Source organism: Typopeltis vanoorti, chromosome 11 (genome assembly GCF_054136105.1).
Source record: "Typopeltis vanoorti isolate ZY-2024b chromosome 11, IOZ_Tvanoo_1.0, whole genome shotgun sequence".
Lineage (NCBI taxonomy): Eukaryota > Metazoa > Arthropoda > Arachnida > Uropygi > Thelyphonidae > Typopeltis > Typopeltis vanoorti.
Window position 1 is genome coordinate 6,444,034 of NC_143559.1, and position 20,324 is coordinate 6,464,357.

Consider the following 20,324-nt stretch of genomic DNA (forward strand, 5'->3'; position numbering starts at 1 on the left):
GATCCTTATCCACAATCACCCCAGATCTCTTATTTCCTCTACCTCCAACAATATATTCTCACCAAGCATAAATTCTGCATCCCATTTTTGTTTTCCAAATTTTAAAACCTGACATTTTGCAAAATTGAACTCACGTCCCCATTTCTGTGCCCAATCACTCAATTTATTCAAGTCTTCTTGTAAGACCACAAAATCTTCACTACTCTTTATGGTTCATCCCAACTTTGTATCATCTGCAAACTGAATATCTCCATCCAAATCTTTGCCAATATCATTAATATACAAGTTAAACAGACCCCTGAGGCAATCCACTAGTGACTTTCCTTTTCCTGGATATCGCACTCCCATACACAACTTGTTCATACCAATCAGATAGCCAGTCTCCAATCCAATGCACTAATCTAATATCCAACCCCATCTGCACTAGTTTGACTGTCAACTTATCATGAGGTACTCTATCAAAAGCCTTTGCGAAATCCAAGTATATTACTGTGTATCCTTCTCCTCTGATGAAGCAGTTACTTTATTGTAATAAGTAAGTAGATTACTAAAACATGATCTCCCTTTAGCAAATCCATGCTGTCCATCAAAGATAATACCATTGTTGTCAACCCAACTCTGGATCCTAGTTCTCACAAGCTTCTCCAACAACTCTGAGTTTTGTAGATCTGGAAAAGGCATATGACAAGGTGCCAAGAGAGAAGCTATTCAAAACGCTACAGTTATATGTTAATGGGGCATTATATCAAGCAATACTTAGTCTTTATTTGAGTTGTGAGTCAGCAGTTTCAATTGATGGATGTACAGGAAGGTGGTTTAACCTACCTACTGGCCGATGTGGATGAAATAGTGACACCAAATTGCACTTCTTATCCATGTTATTCAATGGGTGTTAGAGCTTCGTATCCAGATTAAGTTGAACGTCTATAGACGTCATGGCTGGTTGGGGGGTTAATGCTAAATCTGGTATCAGACAAGGATGTACATTGTCTCCTCTGTTATTCATTATCTATATGGATCACATTATGAAGGAAAGTGGTATTAAACCTGATATCAAAATTCAAGATGTTAATCTCGGCTCTTTGCTTTATGCGGACGATGTTATACCTCTAAATAAATCTCCTAGAACTCTGCAAGATTCCCTGACTAAATTGAATAACTTTTGTAATAGATATGGTATGAAAGTCGGCATTAAAAAGACAAAGACAATGATCATAGGCAGAAACACTGAAAACATCAACTGCATTATGAATGGAGAATCTATAGAACAATTTAAACATTTCAGCTACTTAGGCACGATTTTTAGTGAAGATGGTAAATTAAATATAGAAATAGACAACAGAATCAACAAAGCTGGTATGGTAGGAAGTCAACTGAATAAATTTATATGGAATAAGAGAGAAATTAGCCAAAACACTAAATTAGCTGTATACAAGACAGTGTTCAAACCAATTTTAACTTATGGATCTGAGAACTGGGTCAGAAGTAAAACACTTGACGAAAGACTAGAGACCACACATATGAGAGTCCTGAGAAAGATTTGGGTCATGAACAGTTGGCATCAGTGGCAATATCATATTAAAATCGAGGATATTTGGAAAGAACTTGGCATTGTCAGCATCCAGGAATGTGTTAGCAGAGCTGATCTCAGGTGGTATGGTCACTTTCAAACAGAATGGGAGAGGAAAGATTAGCAAAACAAGTGTTCTTTGCCAGGTTGGCAGGAAAATAATCCAGAGGAAAACCAAGATATAATAGTAGATTGATACAGTAAAAAGGGTCTTAAAAGATCCAAATATAAGATATGATAATATTGGAGTCTTGACAAGTAATAGACTGATTTGGATAAAAATTGTAGATAGGAAGTTAGTAATGATGTAAATCTTTCATGTAGTATATATCCTGTACACCCCTTGAGGGTATATACCAGGAATTTGATGATGATGATGAGGCAGATAACAAAAGTGATACTAAAGCTGTACAATGTTTTTTTTATGAAGATAGACTATAGATACAAGTTATGAAGAAGATAGAAGATAGATACAAGTTGATGGGAGGGGGGGGGGAACATGATTACGACATGCATGTTATTGAAAGGTATTTACCAGATTAACCGAGGAGAGTTTCCATATGATAGAAAACGAGAACAACGACAAGGCCACACCTAGAAGTTTCAAAACAAAAAATTAAGTAACGAGTCATTATTATTATTATTGTTCAGGCCTAGATGGACTCAAAAGATTCACCATGGGAGTTCCTGCCTAGAAAACACAAAGTCTATCATACCACTCCTTGAACTCAGTGACTGTTCACTCTCACCACTCAATTAGGCAATGTTCCATGGCTCAACCACCCCTTAATACAAAGAAACCACTCCTCACAGTTTCCATTTGTAACTTCCAGGTATGGGCACTTGTCCTCGTTTCTTCCCCCTGTTCCACCAAGTGAAAGAACTCCCCAGTGTCAAACCTGTAACTACCGCTCAACAGTTTAAAAGTCTCAATCATATTACATCTCCTCCTGTCTACCACCCTCTGGAGTCCACATTCCCTCAACCAATCCTCACAACTAACATGGTACAGACTGAAACCATCTTTGTTATCCAAATCTGTACCCTTTCACACAGTTAATTTATCACCTTCAAATCCTGGGGGCCAAATTTGAGAACAATAGTCAAAGTGTGGTCTGATCAGGGCTTTATACAATGGAATGACAACTCTTTTATCAATGCAAGTCAGCATCCTTCTCAGTATTCTAGCAGTGGTTATCTTAACCACCTTTGCAGTATATTTCCATAATTTCAGGATTCTATCAATCATCATCCCTAAATCTCTTGTCTCCCCTACTTCCTCCAGTACAGCTCATCCAACAGAGTATGCTGCCTCCCATCGATGTATCCCAAACTTGAAGACTACATTTTGCATTAAACTGATAACCCATTCATTTGCCCATCTTTCCAGTTTATTCAAATCCTCTTGCAGGGCTGCCATATCTGTCCTATTACTAATAACCCTTCCTAGCTTCACATCATCTGCAAACAACCGAATATCCCCCCCCCTACAATCCACTGAAAATGTTATTGATATAAAGGTCCCAGTAGTGAGCCCTGTGGGACCCTTCTTGTAACCTTCTGCCTCCTTAATATTGCCCCATCATACACAACTGTCTGATACCTATCAGAGAGCCAATCCTGAATCCAGTATTCTACCCTGACATCTAAACCCATATGAGACAACTTAAATATCAGCTTACAATTTGGGACACTGTTAAAAGCCTTTTCAAAATCAAAAAAAAAAAAAGCAGAATATGCATTTCCCTCCAGGGGCAAATATTCCGGGTGTGCTAGGTGTGCGGTGCTCATTCACGAAATATCAGTATCACCAATATTATATTTTTGAATTTATTCCTGTTAAAGACTCCCCTCAATTGTTTGCAGACTTCGCGCGATTCCTAAAATTGAATACAATACACTAATGCTTCATTGTCCTCTTCATGAGGGTAATAAAGCATTAATGCTTCATGAAGATGGCACTTTTCAATATGTAACGATTGTGTCACATTCGCGTTAATAGCTCGGGTGTGCTTTCAAAATGCATATACCTTTGGGCACTTCGAAAAGATGTAAAGAGGGCGTAGCGGGTCAAATTCTTAGCATTTTAGTATTTTTAAACCGCAGAGAAGGTGAGACTGGCTGAGATAACATTTTGAGCTCACCCAGCACCTAGTGGCTGTGATTGGTTATTGTGTCAGCCAATCCAACTGAGTATTGTCACATGAGTTGAGCGTTTTCTGTATCCGATGGCTGTATTACAAACAGCTGTTACACATGTTTTCTGGAACTGAATATTTGAAAGTGTATGTTAGGAGAAAAATGTTAATTGTTTTTTCATTTGCTTGTGCAGTATAGCATCTGTTGAGGTTGCAAAGTTTTTTAACAGTATAGAGGCATTTTTATTCTAGTCTTTGGAAACAACAGACATTAAAAAAATATCTATTCCTGAATAAAAACGAATATTCTGTGTATTATAAGATGTTGTTGATCTACAACAAAATACCAGCATATGTGAGATTGATAAGACAGAACTGCTGATACTAAAAAATAAAAAAATCAACAAACTAATGAATGTAGGATTCCCGAAAGTGTAGATAATTCCAATAATGATCTGATGTTATGTGTACTTAGTCTCAGTAAACAAAATAAAAATTATTGGAAAGCAGAGCAAAATATACACAAAACAGAGAAATACACATAACATATGCAACAACTTTTAAGAAATGATTTGCTACTCCATCAAACCATATTTATTTCTGCAATACTCTCTCATTCTCTTCATAAGTTTTTTTTTTTTTTTTAATTATGCCATCATAATTCACTTATTCATAAGGTAGGTATCCCTCCCCTTCCCCAGTTTCCACATAAGTAAACCCTTCCCCTTCTCTCCTCCTCCCCACAAAATGCACCCCTAAACACAATAATACACACACATATATATATATATATGTATATATTATTATTAATATATTATTAATACATAACCCAGGTTTCCAAATTTATTTTCCTGCATCAAAACACACCCTCATGCTTCCTTCCTCCACTCCACCCCCCCCATTATAAACACCCTTCAGCAGGATCATGAAATTGGAAGACATCCTAGAATCAAAACAAGGTATGTACAAAATTTTTCCACCTTTTTTTATTCTGCTATAATTGCCTTCTATACTAACCCATAATGCCCTAAAATATATATACCCCTTTTTTGTGAGTAATAATAGCCAATGTATTTAAAATAAGGGACACTCCTAAACAAAAACAGGCTATAATAGCCGTAATTATAATAATCACTTATTCATGTTTAGATCCTTTCTTTTAGTGTTGCATGGTGATCAGCATTCATTTTAGAAATTATGGACTTTACAACCGTGTTATAAATTTATAACACGGTTGTAAAGTCCATAATTTCTAAAATGAATTCATGTTTAGACTTAATAGGCTCATGCTATTCACTCTACACAGCAACTTATAGGACACACATATCACAAATGATAATTACTAATAATTTGTTTACCATTAATGAAAGTGTTTCTACACACACTTATTCTTTCCTATTTTTACGTCTTATAAATGATGATTCACACATTTTCATCTTTGAATATTTCAAATATACCAACCAAATATAGCATTCACCTTCATTATTGTTTTCTAATAAATCCTAAAACAGATTGTTCCCTTACTCTATGCAGAAGTATTCAATGTTATCCTTCAATTAATTGCATTGGACCAATTAAGACGAGTGCTGATGCGCTATATACTCTCATAACTTTCACATATTGATAAAAATGCAACCACACGGTCATTGGCACCTGCAGAGGGGGGGGGGGGGCAAAGGGGAGCTCCTCCTGGGATTGAGTAAAAAATTCCACAAATTATAATCGTAAAAGTGATTAAGATATGTAACCTTACATCCTCGACCATGGGAAACCTTTTTTTTTCTGTCTTAAAATTTTATTATGGGTTGGCCTGTTTTGGCCTATGACAGGGTAGCAATAGAATGTGTTTTATTGCAGCAATAAAGCACATGTTCCTGTTTTTGGTTCTTCTTCTTTCTCTGATTAGTGAAAAAAATGTTCATTACTGTTGTGAACAGAGACCAGTTAATTTGCCCTCTGTGTCTAGTGAGTCACTGAGTAAAGTGTGAATTGTAAATTTATAGTGAAACAAATTTAAACAGAAAAATACATTTTTAAAAGGCAAGTGTGTAATTTAATAATATTTTACTTGTTAGTTTTATGATTTTTTTTGCTTTTAAACTGAAATAATTTAATTTAGGATTTTGGAATTAATTACTGTATTTTTCGGACGATAAGACGGACTCCAACTTCATGAGACGATTTTTAGAAAAAAAATATTTTATTATATAAAGATATTTACAAATTCTTACTTAATTTTTATTTATTGTTACAATCATTTGTATTAGCAATATTCGGTTCATCTTCACTCTCGGTACTATCATTCGTCTCGTTAATGTCACCGTTCGTATTACTTTCGTCTGAACTATCGTTGTCACTCCCTTCGAAAACTGCGTCATCTTCGGTACCATCCATCGCATTACTTATCCTGTATTTCTTAAATGACTTTTATAATCGTCTCTTCTTTCACAGCTTCCCATGAATTTTTCACCCAGGCACATACTTCTGAAATTGTTGGCTGTTTCATATGTCCTGTTGCTGTAACATCGTGATTTGGCTATGCCATCCATTTGTTCCACTCTTCCCGCATAAAATTTTTGAATGATTTATTAATAGATCCATCCAAGGGTTTCTTATAAGTTGTATTCATTTCTTTTAGAAATGAATACGACTTATAAAAAATAATTCAAATGAACCGTACAAAAGTTTATACACTAATGACTATTGATGCTCTAAATTGGTGATTCACCCACATGCAGCAAGATAACTTAGGTACCTACCTTCAGTGGCATACTTACTAATTTTATTAACATAATGCACCAGTAACTGAAATTCGCTAACAGCTTTGGTACGGTATAATGATTCGTATTTTAATGTTACCTTCGGGACCATAAGACGCATCCCAATTTTCAGTCGATTTTTCTATGTAAAAAGGTGCATCTTATGGTCTGAAAAATACGGTAATTAGTTGATTTTTAATAAAATATGCCAGTCAATTTTTTTATATATGAAATTGTGCTAAAAACTGTATTAATTCTGAATACTTTTTTTCCCCCAGAAAACAGAAAGATTACCAAAACAAGCCTTAAAGTCCAAGCCATTAGGAAAAAGAAAACCCAGGACGTCCTCTTAAACGATTCAACAATGACTTTAAGGCCGGAACAGGCCATGCTAGGTCTAAATCCTTGATACATATGATGATGATGACTTTTTTTCCCCCAAGAATTAAAGATTATTAAAATCGATGTAAAATGAACATATTTATAGTTTACATCGACAAATAACTACATCAAAAAATGCTAAAAGATGTCTATTGATGTAATTATTTAATTAAATCAATAATTATAAAAAATTATTGTTGTAATTATTTGTCTCCAAGCTTTTCCCCTCACTGTATGCCCATGCATACAGTCAAACTGACGTGAAATTTATAGAGTGGGATGCATAACCCACACGACAAAACACCCAACCTAAACGGGCACGCGACACCACTGTTTCCCTCCTAAACTGCTCGTCACATTATTATAAAAGCAATCTTATTATTGATTGCCTTTTATAAGCAAGGGCTTGTTAAGGGAAGCAAGAGCATCCCTTAACAAATCCATGTTGACTCTCACAGATAACATTAACCTCATCTGTCCATCACTAATTTCTCCAATATCTTAACTACTGATGAGACACAAACAGACCTGTAATTAGAAACTTCTAGTCTGCTACTGCCTTTATGCAATGGCACTGTCTTGCCTTGCTTTCATTCCTTGGGTACCTTTCCCATAGCAAGACTTTCATTGAAATGCCGAGTCAATGGAGCTGTGAGTTCTTGAGCATATTCTCTCTAAACTCATGCTGAAATTCCATCCAGTCCCACAGCTTTACTGACATCCAGAGTAATCAGTATTTGAAACACACCCTCTTCTTGCACCTAAAAACCTCGAACCTATTCTATCCCTATAGTATTAAAACCTACTTCTTCAGAATAAAATACTCCAATAAAGTGTTTATTGAACAACTCCACTATATCTTTGTATCAGTCACTCTATTCCCATTTTTATCCCACAATGTCATTCTTCCACAATCATTTCTCCTCCAACTGGCCACATAACTAAAAAATTCCCTAGGATTTTCTTTGGATCTTAGGGCCAATTTCTTCTAATATTTCAGTTTTACCTTCCTTGTGATACTAGTCACTCTCCTAGCTAGAGTCTTATGTTCTTCATGTATCTATTCTCCATCCCTCTCCTCATATCTATTCCATAACTTCTTTTTCACCTGCAGTTCCTGTTTGGTACTGTTTGTCCTCCATTTTACACCAATTGTTTCGTCTTCTTCACTCATGGAATACAGTTTACTATTGCTGCAAACAAATATAGCTTCACAATTTCCTGAGCACTAAAAATATCTTGCCCTTCCAATTCCTAAAACTGCTCCAAGTTGATATCTAGGACTATTATAATTCCACATACATTCCCTTCTCTTTGATACTCCTGCATGGCTATTCATCTTCAAAGCAAAAACCACATGGTCACTCTCTCTCCAAATGAGGGAAAAAATGTCATCTCAGTTATAATCAGCTCTTCTAATGTTATGACCAAATCCAAAACTGTTGAACCTCTTGTTCCTTCTATTACACATTGCCTAAGACATCTGTCCCTCACAAATTCTAGAAATTCCATTCCGTTATTACTACATGTATTTTCCTCTTCCCAATTTATACTGCCGTACTTAAAATCTCCTATAATAATCATTCTTCTTGCACTTGCCAAGCTCAACTACCTAAGCATTTCCTGCTCCTCACCCTCTGTGCTCCTTGCTTGTAGCAACACCCCAATAAATATCCTGTTTTGCCCACATCTATCTCACACAATATGCTTTCAAAACTATTAGTGTCACTGCCCTCCAAAGTTTCCACTCTGAGAGGACATAAGCAGTACTCCACACTGTGTTTTCTCTTCCTATCCTTTTAAAAAATGCTGTACCCTGCTACTTCTATTCCTGTTATTATATCATCTTAAAAAAAACCATGTCTCAGAGATCCCATTAATCTTGGGACAGGGTGATGCTATCAGCACCTCCAATTCATCTCCTTTATTCCAGATACTCCTGGCATTAGTATAAAGAATAAAAATTCATTGCTTCTATGCCTATAAGTATCCCCCCCAGACTCCACTCAGTGTTATGCAATGTATCTCCCCCCCCATTCCCACTAGAGGCCACCCCTACTGCCATCCACCCTGGAAATTCTAGTTTCCCTGCATTGACACACCGACTCGTTCAGAGAACAGCAATTTCTCCATATGCCTATATCCACCCTCATTCAAATGCAAGTGGTCTCTTGAATACAGTTCCTTTCTGTACTCAAGTGCCCTCCAAGCATCCTCATATCCCAAGCCTCTCTTCTGACACATTCCAGCTAACATGCTATTCATTATTAATGCTCTTCTACTCAGTTCGTCATTATCACACCTGGGTAACACACACACACAATCTTCTCTCTCTCTCAGTTTTCTTGTGTACAACCTCAGGCATGAATCTCTTATCTTTCGCCACCAATTTACACTGCCTCTCAATTCAATCATGTCCACCATCACAATCATTTCATCCAGCCTTTCACTGCACTTAATTGCTACAGCCACACTTTCTATCATTCCTCCAGGCAAACTCTCCTCTGGCATCCTATCTCACACACCACGGATCAAGTCTCCATACATCACACTTCTTACCACTCTGTTCCTTGATTGCTCACTTGCATCCCCCAAATTTCTTCCCATTTCCTACATTTTCTGCATATATGTACTCTCCCCCTCCTCTCACCTACACACATCCAACTGCCAGGATGAATACATACTACAAGCACCGCATACCACAAATTCTGTAGTGTGTTATGCAACATGTAGTATTTAAATAGAGGAGGAGTTGGTGACACGCCATTCATAATTTGAACTCAGCTAACACCATCATTCAAACAGTACCGAGTACTATGAACAACTATACTAAACGCTCTACTATAAGCTATACTTATGGGATACTATAAGTATAAACTATACTTCACTATACCAGCGCTTCCCAAACTGTGGGCCGTGGCCCCATTGAGGGCCATTAGTTTTGTTGAGGAGGGCCGTGACATAATGAAAACTAATTTTAAATGTTTTAAGACTAAAGTGTGCCATGTCAGATGTGTATGTAAGAGGCTATGTAATATTTGCATTTGATTTTCGCAATATTCGCTGTGTATGTTTTGTATTGAATATAAATACAATAAATATTATAATAATATATGTCTGTATTACGATTTTTTTTTTTCGATGGGGGCCGTGAAATATTTTAATTTTTCCAAGGAGCCCTTTTCCATCCATGAGTTTGGGAAGCACTATATTATACTACAACTATACTAACAAAAATATACTAAATAAGAAAACTTTTCTTCTTCTTCTTCTCTTCTACCACAGAAGATATCAAATTCTAATCTCGCCCTCTCCTTAAGAAGTAAGTTTTTGACATGGAGTGTGGAAAGAGCATGGAATACCTTATTTGAGAAGATGGTAAAAGTGCAAGTTGTACATAAATTTAAGGAGTGGTACCACAGACGTTATCAAAGGTGGACCTCGAACGATGAGTTGACTCAACGGAAATCAGGAATAATAATATTAAAAAGGGCTGGGAAAGATTCGCATGAAACCCAAGACATAGGTTAGCTAACACAGTTGGGTATACCTTAGAAAATTAATAAGAGCTCAAATTAGAAACCTGAAAAATAAACCAATCCAGAAGAATGAGTCATAAAATAGTGTTATAGTATATTATACTAAAAAAAAAAAACTATCTTAGAATCTATCTGGAACAAACAAAAACATACTATTCTCCTTGAACATATACAAATGCAAAAATCAATAACTTACTGAAAAAGAAAATAAAAAATCATGTCCAGAGAAATACAACTGATTTCCAGGATGTGAAGATGCCTCATTAAATATTCACTTGATTGGATCATTCATTTTATGATGCAGTGACAGTAACTCATGGGCAGCATATTATTTTCAAAATGTAGCAGATCTAACACTGAAGTCAGAAGCTTCTTAGCATTATTATTATTATTATTAAAGATTCTAAGGAGTCAAAAGACTCATCCAGGGAGGTCCTTCCTATGAAGCACAAGTCTATCAAGACTCATTGCGGGTGGTCTGTCCTAGCAAACAAAGTCTATCATAACACTCCTTAAACTCATTGACTGTTCTTGCTTTCACCACTCTATCAGGCAATGCATTCCACGGTTCAACCACCCTCCATGCAAAGAAACCGCTCATAACCCTCTTGCTCACAGTTTCCTTTCGTAACATGAATATCAGATAATATTTTTTCTGTATTTTTCTTGATTCTACGTTATTATTAAAAAAAATTTTTTTTTGTAAAACACTAATCATTTCTGAGATTTATAGAATATAGTCCTGCACTGCTATCGTAACAATCTCTATGATCTCGACTCGACATTTATATAAAAAAAGATGGTTTCAGGATAACAAATATGGATTCAGGACTGTACAATGTTAGTTATGAGGACAGGCTGAGGTAATGTGGACTGCTGAGTTTGATAGATAAAAGAAGGAAAGGTAATATGATCACACTTTTAAACTGTTGAGAGGTAGTTACAGGGTTGACATTGGGGAGTTCTTTTGCTTGGGAAAAGGGGGAAGGAGCGAGACCAAAGTGCCATCCCTGGAAGTTGCAAAAGGAAGCTATGAGCAAGAAGGTGAAAAGCAGTTTATTTGCATGGAGGGGGGGGGGGGTTGAAATGTGGAATGTATTGTCTGGTAGAGTGGTGAGAGCACGAATGGTCAATAATTTCAAGGAGCAGTATGATACTTTGTGTTTTCTAGGAGGAGCTTCCCACGATGAGTCTTTTGACTCCATGGAGGCTTGGATCATCATAATAATAATATCATCTTGTCATTCTCAATCTGCCATGCAAACCTAATTGCCCATTAACAATAGCCCTGAGATAGTTCTCCGTACAGTTCACTGTCATTCTGTTCACAACCCATCATAAAAAGATATGATTTATTTAAATAAATAAAAAAATATTACTAATGTTTAATAATAGCGTGTTTCACTGGTTATAATAATTTGCATTCATTTTATGCATTTATTGAGAAAATATGCTCATTAGTTCAGCAGTAAAGACAAGAAAAGAGGTTGCTGTTTCCTGTATAAGCCATTGATCAGGCTGCATATGGACTACTATAAGCAGATCTGGTCATCCAGTTTCCAAAGGGTTGAAGATGTCCTAGAGAGAGAAAGTGTCTAGAGAAGATTCGCTATGTCAGTGTTGAGTCTCTTGGAATGCGGAATATTAAGATAGATTGCAGGGTGCAAATTGTAAGGTCTGTGAACAGAAGGAGAGGAGACATGATTGAAATATATACAATAAGTTGGTGAAATGCTATTACCAGATTAATGTGGAGGAGAATTTTCATAGAGCAGAAGGCGACAAGGATGGAAAAAGAGGTGATCCCTGGAAGTTGCCAAATGAGTGGTGAGTAAAAGGGTAACAAGTAAGTTTTTGTATGAAGAATGGTAGGAACATGGAATGAATTGCCTGAAAGGGCGGCAAGCAGACAGTGATGATTTTAAGAAGTGGTATGATAGACTTTGTGTTGATCTCCATGGAAGTCAGTAAATAATAATAATTTATTGTTTTAATAATTTATTTATTTACTTACTTAGTGTCCAAGACACCTTCTGGTTATACACTAAAAGTTTAACTGTAATCAGGTGACTCATGATAAGCTTAGAGTGGCTGATGGACAGATATCAGAGTGGTTTATGGAGGAGCTGAGTCCAGGAGAAGGCAGATGACTAGTGGTGTACCTCAGGGCTTGATACTTGGTCCTCTGTTGTTTAATTTGTACATTAATGATATTGGAAATAATTTGACAGGAATATCCACTTGTTTGCTGATGATGCAAAATTGGGAAGAGCAGCAGTCAATGAAAGTGAATGTAAATAGCTTGCATGATGACTTAAATATGGTGGCAATATGGGCTAAGGTAAATGAATGTTAGTTTAATGTGGCTAATTGTAAGGTGATACATTTCAGGAGGATGAGATCATATGATGTATACTATATTAATGGAAATGAACTGCAAGAAGTTCACAAACAAAGCAAGGGACTTGGAGAGTTATTGTAGACAGAGAACTTAAGTTTAGAGGGCACACTGGTTGCCCTCTAAACAAAGATTGCCAAAACAGCATATTAAATTACATCGTTGTTGAAGAACACACTTAAAATCATGGATAGGGAAGTTATTGTTCAACTTTATAAGGAATGGATCTAGCCACCTGGATTCCTTCATGATGAAGAAATGGTGGAGAAGATCCAGAGGTGAGTGACAAAGATTGTTGCAGGTCTGTGGAATGTTTCGTATGAGGAAAGACTGAAGGTCTGTGTGCTCCAAAACTAGCTGATAGACAAAAGAAATGAGATATGATAAAAGCAGATAAGTTATTAAAGGGGCTTATAGGATTGAAACTGATGACTTTTTTTTTCTTCTATACAATGCGGAAAGGGAGAGAACAAGGTGTCAATCATTGGAAATTGTGTAAGAGTGTGGTTAACAAGGGTATTAGGACTCAATTTTTTGCTTGGAGAGTGGTGAATATGTGGAATACCTTGCCAGAAGTGGTTGCGAGTACTTCATCTTTAAATAAACATAAGGTAAAGTATGATAAGTATTTTGTGAATAATGGTCAATGGAGGATCTCCCTCGATGAATCTTATGAATCCATAGAGACACTGTTAGAATAATAATAACAGTAATAATAGAATTGTGTGGTTAGTAAGAGAATCTTTAAAATCTTCAAAGACAGGATAAAAGCTGTAGGATAATAACTATAACCAGAAGAAATCGTATAATTTAAAATCAAGCCTCAGATAAACTATACAGTAGTTTACTTAACATAAGAATATATCAACAAGGTTTTCAATTTTATTTTTGTAACTATGTAATTAAAATGAATGAATAAATAAAATGCAAGATGTATATTCTGTATTTAAAAGATATATATATATGTAGAAAGTATTTTACCTTGGATATAATAAATGTTAAAGATACCAAGCTATTTTAAACCTGGTTTACTCCATTTCCCAAGTAAGCAAACAGACAAACAAGTCATGTTTGCACCTGTAAGTGTTGCAAGTCTAGCTAATCCTACACGTAGTGCAAGATCAAGGCAACTCATGGTAAAAGTAGAATAAGCTCTGATCACTAATCTTAATATTTACCCTTAAAGCAAAGCACATCTCCTGGAGGAGATGTATGGTGTTTTGTATTAAAGGCAATGGGTCCACTACCCAGACCAGTTTCGACCCTTATTGAGGTCGAAACCGGTCTGTGTAGTGGACCTTATCCTACCGGTCGCTTATTCTACTTTTACCATGAGTTGCCTTGATCTTGCACTACGTGTAGGATCAGCTAGACTTACAACACTTGCAGGCGCAAACATAACTTGTTTGTCTGTTTGCTTACTCGGGAAATGGAGTAAAACCAGGTTTAAAATAGCTTGATATCTTTAACATATATATATATATATATATATATATATATATATATATATATATATATATATATATACACATATATATACACACATAATTCATCAGAAAAATAAATTGAATAAAAAAAAAGTCAAGTCACCCCCCCCTCCCCGCTAATGATATTAGGCGGGTTAATTTATACTTTTGCGTTCTTAACTTCACCTGTTTCTTTAAGTTCAGTTACTGTCGTTAATGTTCCAGTTCTTCATCCTCTTCTCATTTTCTCTGAAGCAGCTCAATGAATCATATTTTGTGCTCTAATTACTACTTGTTTAAAATCATAACGATTTGCAAATCTTGTTTCTATTTCCCCTCCCTACACAAGAAAGCACTCCACAGCTGTGTATAAATGAGCCCACATAACACCCAACGCGTATGAAAACACAGGCAACTGGCTCACAGCTGTGCGCAACGTTCAGAAAAGCTAAATGTTACTGGGAGGCATGGCTTTTATAAACACCGTCCAAGTGCTCAGTAAAGTGGCAATAGCATCAACTTCACCAATGCTATTTTAGCACACCGAATTGATGCCTATTAAAACTTACTATTCTTCTGACGAATAACGCAATAATCTACTTCAATGCCGCTGGAGTCGCTGATTTTTGTTCTTCACGCTACAAATAAGTCTTCAACGTTTTTTTTTTTTTTTTTTTAAAAAAACGTAGTTTGTGATATCACAATTGCAAATAAAATATTTACAAAGCTTAACGTTTCGAATCGTTTCCTTTTCACAAACAATTTAAAAATAAATTACGGGTATTCGAAGTCAAAGATATAATAAACTTCACAAGGAAAGCAACATTTCTCCACCTCACATGTAATGTATCCTACATATCATAACCTGGTGAAGAAGTAGATTACATTCGTTATAATAAACTTCACAAGGAAAGCAGCATTTCTCCACCTCACATGTAATGTATCCTACATATCATAACCTGGTGAAGAAGTAGATTACATTCGTTATAATAAACTTCACAAGGAAAGCAGCATTTCTCCACCTCACATGTAATGTATCCTACATATCAAAACCTGGTGAAGAAGTAGATTACATTCGTTATAAGATAGGTTATTGCATCTCAAGTTAAAAGTAAGACTAGCCGCTTATTTAATATACTGATATCAACCATTTCATACGTATGGGAGGTTGATTTTCTCCGTTGATATCTTTATGTCTAGGCATAAAAGACAGGTCGTTAAGAAACTGTCCCAAAACAACTTACACAATTTCGTAATGTTCACTAAAACTACAATATATATATATATATATATAACATTCGTAACGTATATATTACATATAACATACAATTTTACTCTTCAAATCATACTTGAAAATTTATTTAAAATTCGCTTCATAAGGTTAATCCCAACGCCAACACTACTATACAGAAAACACACTTCACCAACGTCAATGTTGAAATTCTTAAAAGCACAACAGCTGCATTCGTACAACGAACGCATGAGATTTCCGATATCCCTTTTGTAATCATTATCCCTGCATAATTTAAATGTAAAAGCAAATGCAAAATGGTCAGTCTATTTTTTTTTTCTCTGACAAGTATATATTAAAATATAGAAACAAATTAACAGGCTGGCCTAACTTGATAAAGACTACAAAAAATAAATAAAAAAAAAGATGTTATCAAAGTAAGAGAAAAGAAAAAAAATTTTGCCGGCAAAGGTTGGTCGATTGGTAGAGCCTCTGCTACTAATGGCTCACTTAAGTAAGTTTGAGTGCGGTTAGTAGTTGGAAGAGTCTTTGGACTCCCTGGAGGAGTCTAATAACAATAATAATAATAATACGACTTCATTGTGGAGATGTGAATCATATAGAAATAGTGGATAAAAAGATCCAACGTTATTTCAAAGCCGAAACTATGCAGAAACTTCGAATGTTTCGAAATTTTGACCAGAGCTTATGAAAATACAATTCTCTGCCATGGCTCACAAAAAGTTAAGCAAGTTTGAGCGCGGTTAGTAGTTGGAAGGGATTCAATCGTTCAATGCTGTTGGCACACTCTCTGTCGATGAGTCTTTGGACTCCCTGGAGGTGTCATATAATAATAATTGCCTTTATTGCACTTCTTAAAAGCCACGAGTGATGCCCAGCCCAGCGTCCGTATATTCGCCTAATATATAATATATTATAAACAAATAAATAAAAATAAATAAGTATACTCTAAATAGGTAATAAATAGGTATAAACAAAAAAAATTAGTTGATAAAATAAAGTAAGTATAAGTAATAAGTAAGTAAAGTAAATAAAATAAAATAGTTAATAGAATAAAAATCAGTAATAAATAGGTATAAAAAAATAAATACATATACTCTATTTGATCACAAAAGAAACGAAGAAATTATGAAATAATTAAACGAAGAATCAGTAATAGAAAAAATTAAAAAATATAAACATAAATGGATGGAACACGTTCAAAGAATGGAAATAGAAAGATTACCAAAGCAAGCCTTAAAGTACAAGTCATTAGGAAAAAGAAAACAAGGACGTCCTCTTAAAAGATTCAACGATCTAAGGTCGGAACAGGCCACGCTAGGCCTAAATCCTTGATATGCATGATGATGATGATGATGTTGAAATAAATAAAAAAAAAGGATACTTTGATGAACCAATATGCCAGACAAAATTACAATTCTCCCTTTCGTTTGAAAAGTGACATATTCATCGTAGTTTCATTATTAATTACATATAAATATAAAATAAATCAGATAACGCCATTTATTCCCTTATAGGGAGTAGGCATGGCCTTTATCCCTATCTAGCTTTTGGAGACTGAGTGGGCAGTTCAATCTCCACCGGTAGACAATCAGAGATAGCTGGCCCATGTATATCACTAATTATAGCAGCCACCGATGAAAGAGGCTGGCAAACAAGTGCTGCCATCTCTTGGTATCTAACCCTAACAAGATATGTCAGTCTGAAATAACGTGGGTACTAAAGTCGATTTTCTTGAGTTTTACAGAATGAAAAACCCGAGTTTCCAGAGGAAAAACCGTCTTGCCCATGCCAGAGATCGACTAACTCGGAAGCCGGTAGAAGAAAGGCTTCGAAAAAGTTCCTCCAGTCGGCGACTAGACTTGAACTTAAGTAAAACTTCGAGCGACCAAGCGCCACTTCCAGTGAGCTACACAGGCCTATTAATTACATAATGAATGTTTTATTCCAGAAGCTAAAATACCACTTAATTCTTCTCCCACTCATATTTTTTTCTCATTTCAAATATATTATTGTTTTTACAACGTCACACCTCCAAGGAGTACGTGGGAGGCCACTCTACATACATCTCGCGTCTCCTCTACTACTTAATTCTCCAACTGCACACACCAGCACTACTACAATAAACGCCATCTATATATCTGTGGGGTGAACTGGACACGAACCCAGAACATTTTTCATTGTAGACTAGAGTGACCAGACGTCCCTTTTTTTTAATGTGATTGTCCCCTTTTTCAGACTCTGGTCCTGTTGCCCCGACAAAACCTTAACTGGACGCTAATTGTCCCTTTTTTTTGAATTCGTGATATGATTTCATGTTCGAAATTGGAAGGATAATGTCTCTGCTGGTGACATGTGATAGCTTGAGATGGAAAATTGTATGCATGCATACATGCTATGACGATTATCAAACGCACTCTTTCTGAAATAGGACAAAAATGCTGTAACCAGAGTGGCAGCACTGCTGCATCCGAGCGGTAACAAGGTTACTTTGTCTGCCATACCATACCATTGTTTTGTGCTTCTTATGCCGGTCTATTAGTAATTGCAGAGGTTAAAGCGAGTATATATTGTGAGTGGTGATATATCATCCAGATTTTATCATGCCGAAAAGGAAATGTAGTTTCACTCGGGAATTAAAAGAAGAACATCCCTTCTTGAAAGACGACTAAACAACAAACAAGTTGCAATGTACTGTGTGTGTCGTTCGATTTTTTCAATTGAACATGGGGCCTTTCTGATATAAAACAGCATTTTACGAAGCAAAAACATAAATTAGCAGCCGCTGCTCGCAGTTTAAGTCAAGATGTTATATCATTTTTCACGAAAAATTCTAAAGAGAAATTAACTGACGAAAGTAAATGTCTTGCAGCTCAAGAAAGTTTGTTTGCGTTTCATGCAGAGAAACATGATCTTCCTTTGAGGTCAATGGACTGCACCTCCGCAATAGTGAGAAATTACATGTTTGCGAACAAAGTGTCAATCAATTTTAGTGAATGTCCTGGCACCTTACTCTATGCAACAAATACCAATTGAATTGAAACAAGCCATATATTTGTCAGTTATGGTAGACACATCAAACCACAGAGATTTGTAGTAGGTGCCTGTCCTTGCTAGGTGCTTCATCCTGAATAAAGGTATTCAAGTTAAATTGAATAGATTTGTAGAACATAACAGAAACAGCAGAACTGCTTGCAAATCATATATTGGATATTTTGCAAAAACAGGATCTGACTGAGAAAATTATTGCATTTTCTGCAAATAACTGCAATACTGACTTCGGTGGATACAAACGAGGTGGTTCCAACAATGTATTTTCAAGACTCAACGAAGGGCTTAAAATGAACATTCATGCTATTGGCGATGCTGGTCATGTTGTTCATAATGGTGTACAGACAAGTGCTAATATTGTGCCTGTTGATATCGAAACAACTGTAAATAACATATTTCAGTATTTCCACATTTACACTGTGAGAGTATAGGAATTGCAGAATTTCTGCGCATTTACAGAAATTGAATACAAGCGTGTTCTAGATAGTGTACAAACAAGATGGTTATCATTACTACCAGCTGTGAATTTCATTATTGACATGTATGAGGGACTCAGATCTTACTTTCTATCACAAGATAAAGGCACTAAATTGTTGAAATCATTTTCAGTTACCAGTAATCAATACTTTGGCTTCATTTCATGCAAAGCCAGCTGAAAATATTCTCAGCAGCAATAACAATCATAGAAAGTAAAATATTTCGGCAACTGAAGTGGTAGAAGAATTGGAATTGCCCAGACAGAGAATTACAAATAGGAAAGCTGAGAAAGAACTTTCAAATATTTAAAATGTCATCAATTATTTCAGAGTTCAAAGATGAGAGAGTCTTTAATGAAAAAGAATTTTTAGACACTACAAATTTATTTTATGATATTTTCCATTAAAAGCATTTCACTAGATTAAGTTAAGTTGCAAATTCCATTAAATTGGGCTGAAGTCGCAAGAAGCCTGAAAGCAATCAGTGATGTTGACAGCAAAATATTTAATATTGTTGATGATGATGAATTTTTTGAAGTCAACCATAACTCCAAGATGGAAGAACGCAAACGCTGAAGTGGACAAAAGTGGTCAATACATGAAACTTGGACATTCCGTGTATTGACTTTTTTGAGTGAGTGCAGCTTGAAAGAACTAAAATTTTTGGAAGAAATAATGTATTCATATAAATATAATAATAATGCTGATACTCCATAATTATAATGCACACTTGAGTTCTGTGTACTGTAATTATATGTCATTCCATTTTTACGTAGAGCATATCAGACGTGTCCCGTTTTTGTCCCATTTTTTAATTGCTGAAAAATTAAAAATGTTCCTTTTTTGTTTTGAAAATCTACATTATACATTACATTACATTAGCCAGGTGCTATCAGCCTGGGGGACTTTTGGCCTCAAGCACCACATGTTGCCACTGGGCACGATCCTCTGCGACTCTCGGCTACGTTCTAATCTCCAGCTTGACAGCCTGCAGGTCTTCCTTCTCTTGATCCGCCCATCTCTTTCTCGATCTCCCTGGCGGCCTCCCTGATCGGGGTTGGGCCTCCCACGCTTGTTTCACAGTCCTTTCGGGGGCCCATACGGTACAGGTGCCCCAGTCACTGAAGTTGCCGGGCTCGCGACTCCATCAAAACGTCTGCCGAGTTGTATAAAGCGTGTATGGCAACATTGGACCACCTCCTCCAGACTCCATCAGCCATGACCCCCTCCATAGATACGTCGTAGCATCTTGTTCTCGAATAATCTCAGGTGATCGGCTTGTCTCGCCGTGAGA

The 20,324-nt window shown here is 36.0% G+C and overlaps 1 protein-coding gene across 4 annotated transcripts in view; it reads right to left on the reverse strand.

The window, feature by feature from the left end:
• Tsp97E (Tetraspanin 97E) overlaps positions 1-15,713 on the reverse strand; it is a 223,328-nt gene extending 207,615 nt beyond the window's left edge. For 2 of the 4 annotated variants that reach the window (XM_090400031.1, XM_090400028.1), the window contains exon 1: positions 15,579-15,713. The gene's annotated coding sequence lies outside the window, so the exon portion shown is untranslated. Of the gene's footprint in view, positions 1-14,437; positions 14,806-15,578 lie in introns of those variants that run through there. The other 2 variants (XM_090400030.1, XM_090400029.1) reach the window with 2 other exon arrangements.
• Between the last annotated feature and the right edge of the window lie 4,611 nt (positions 15,714-20,324).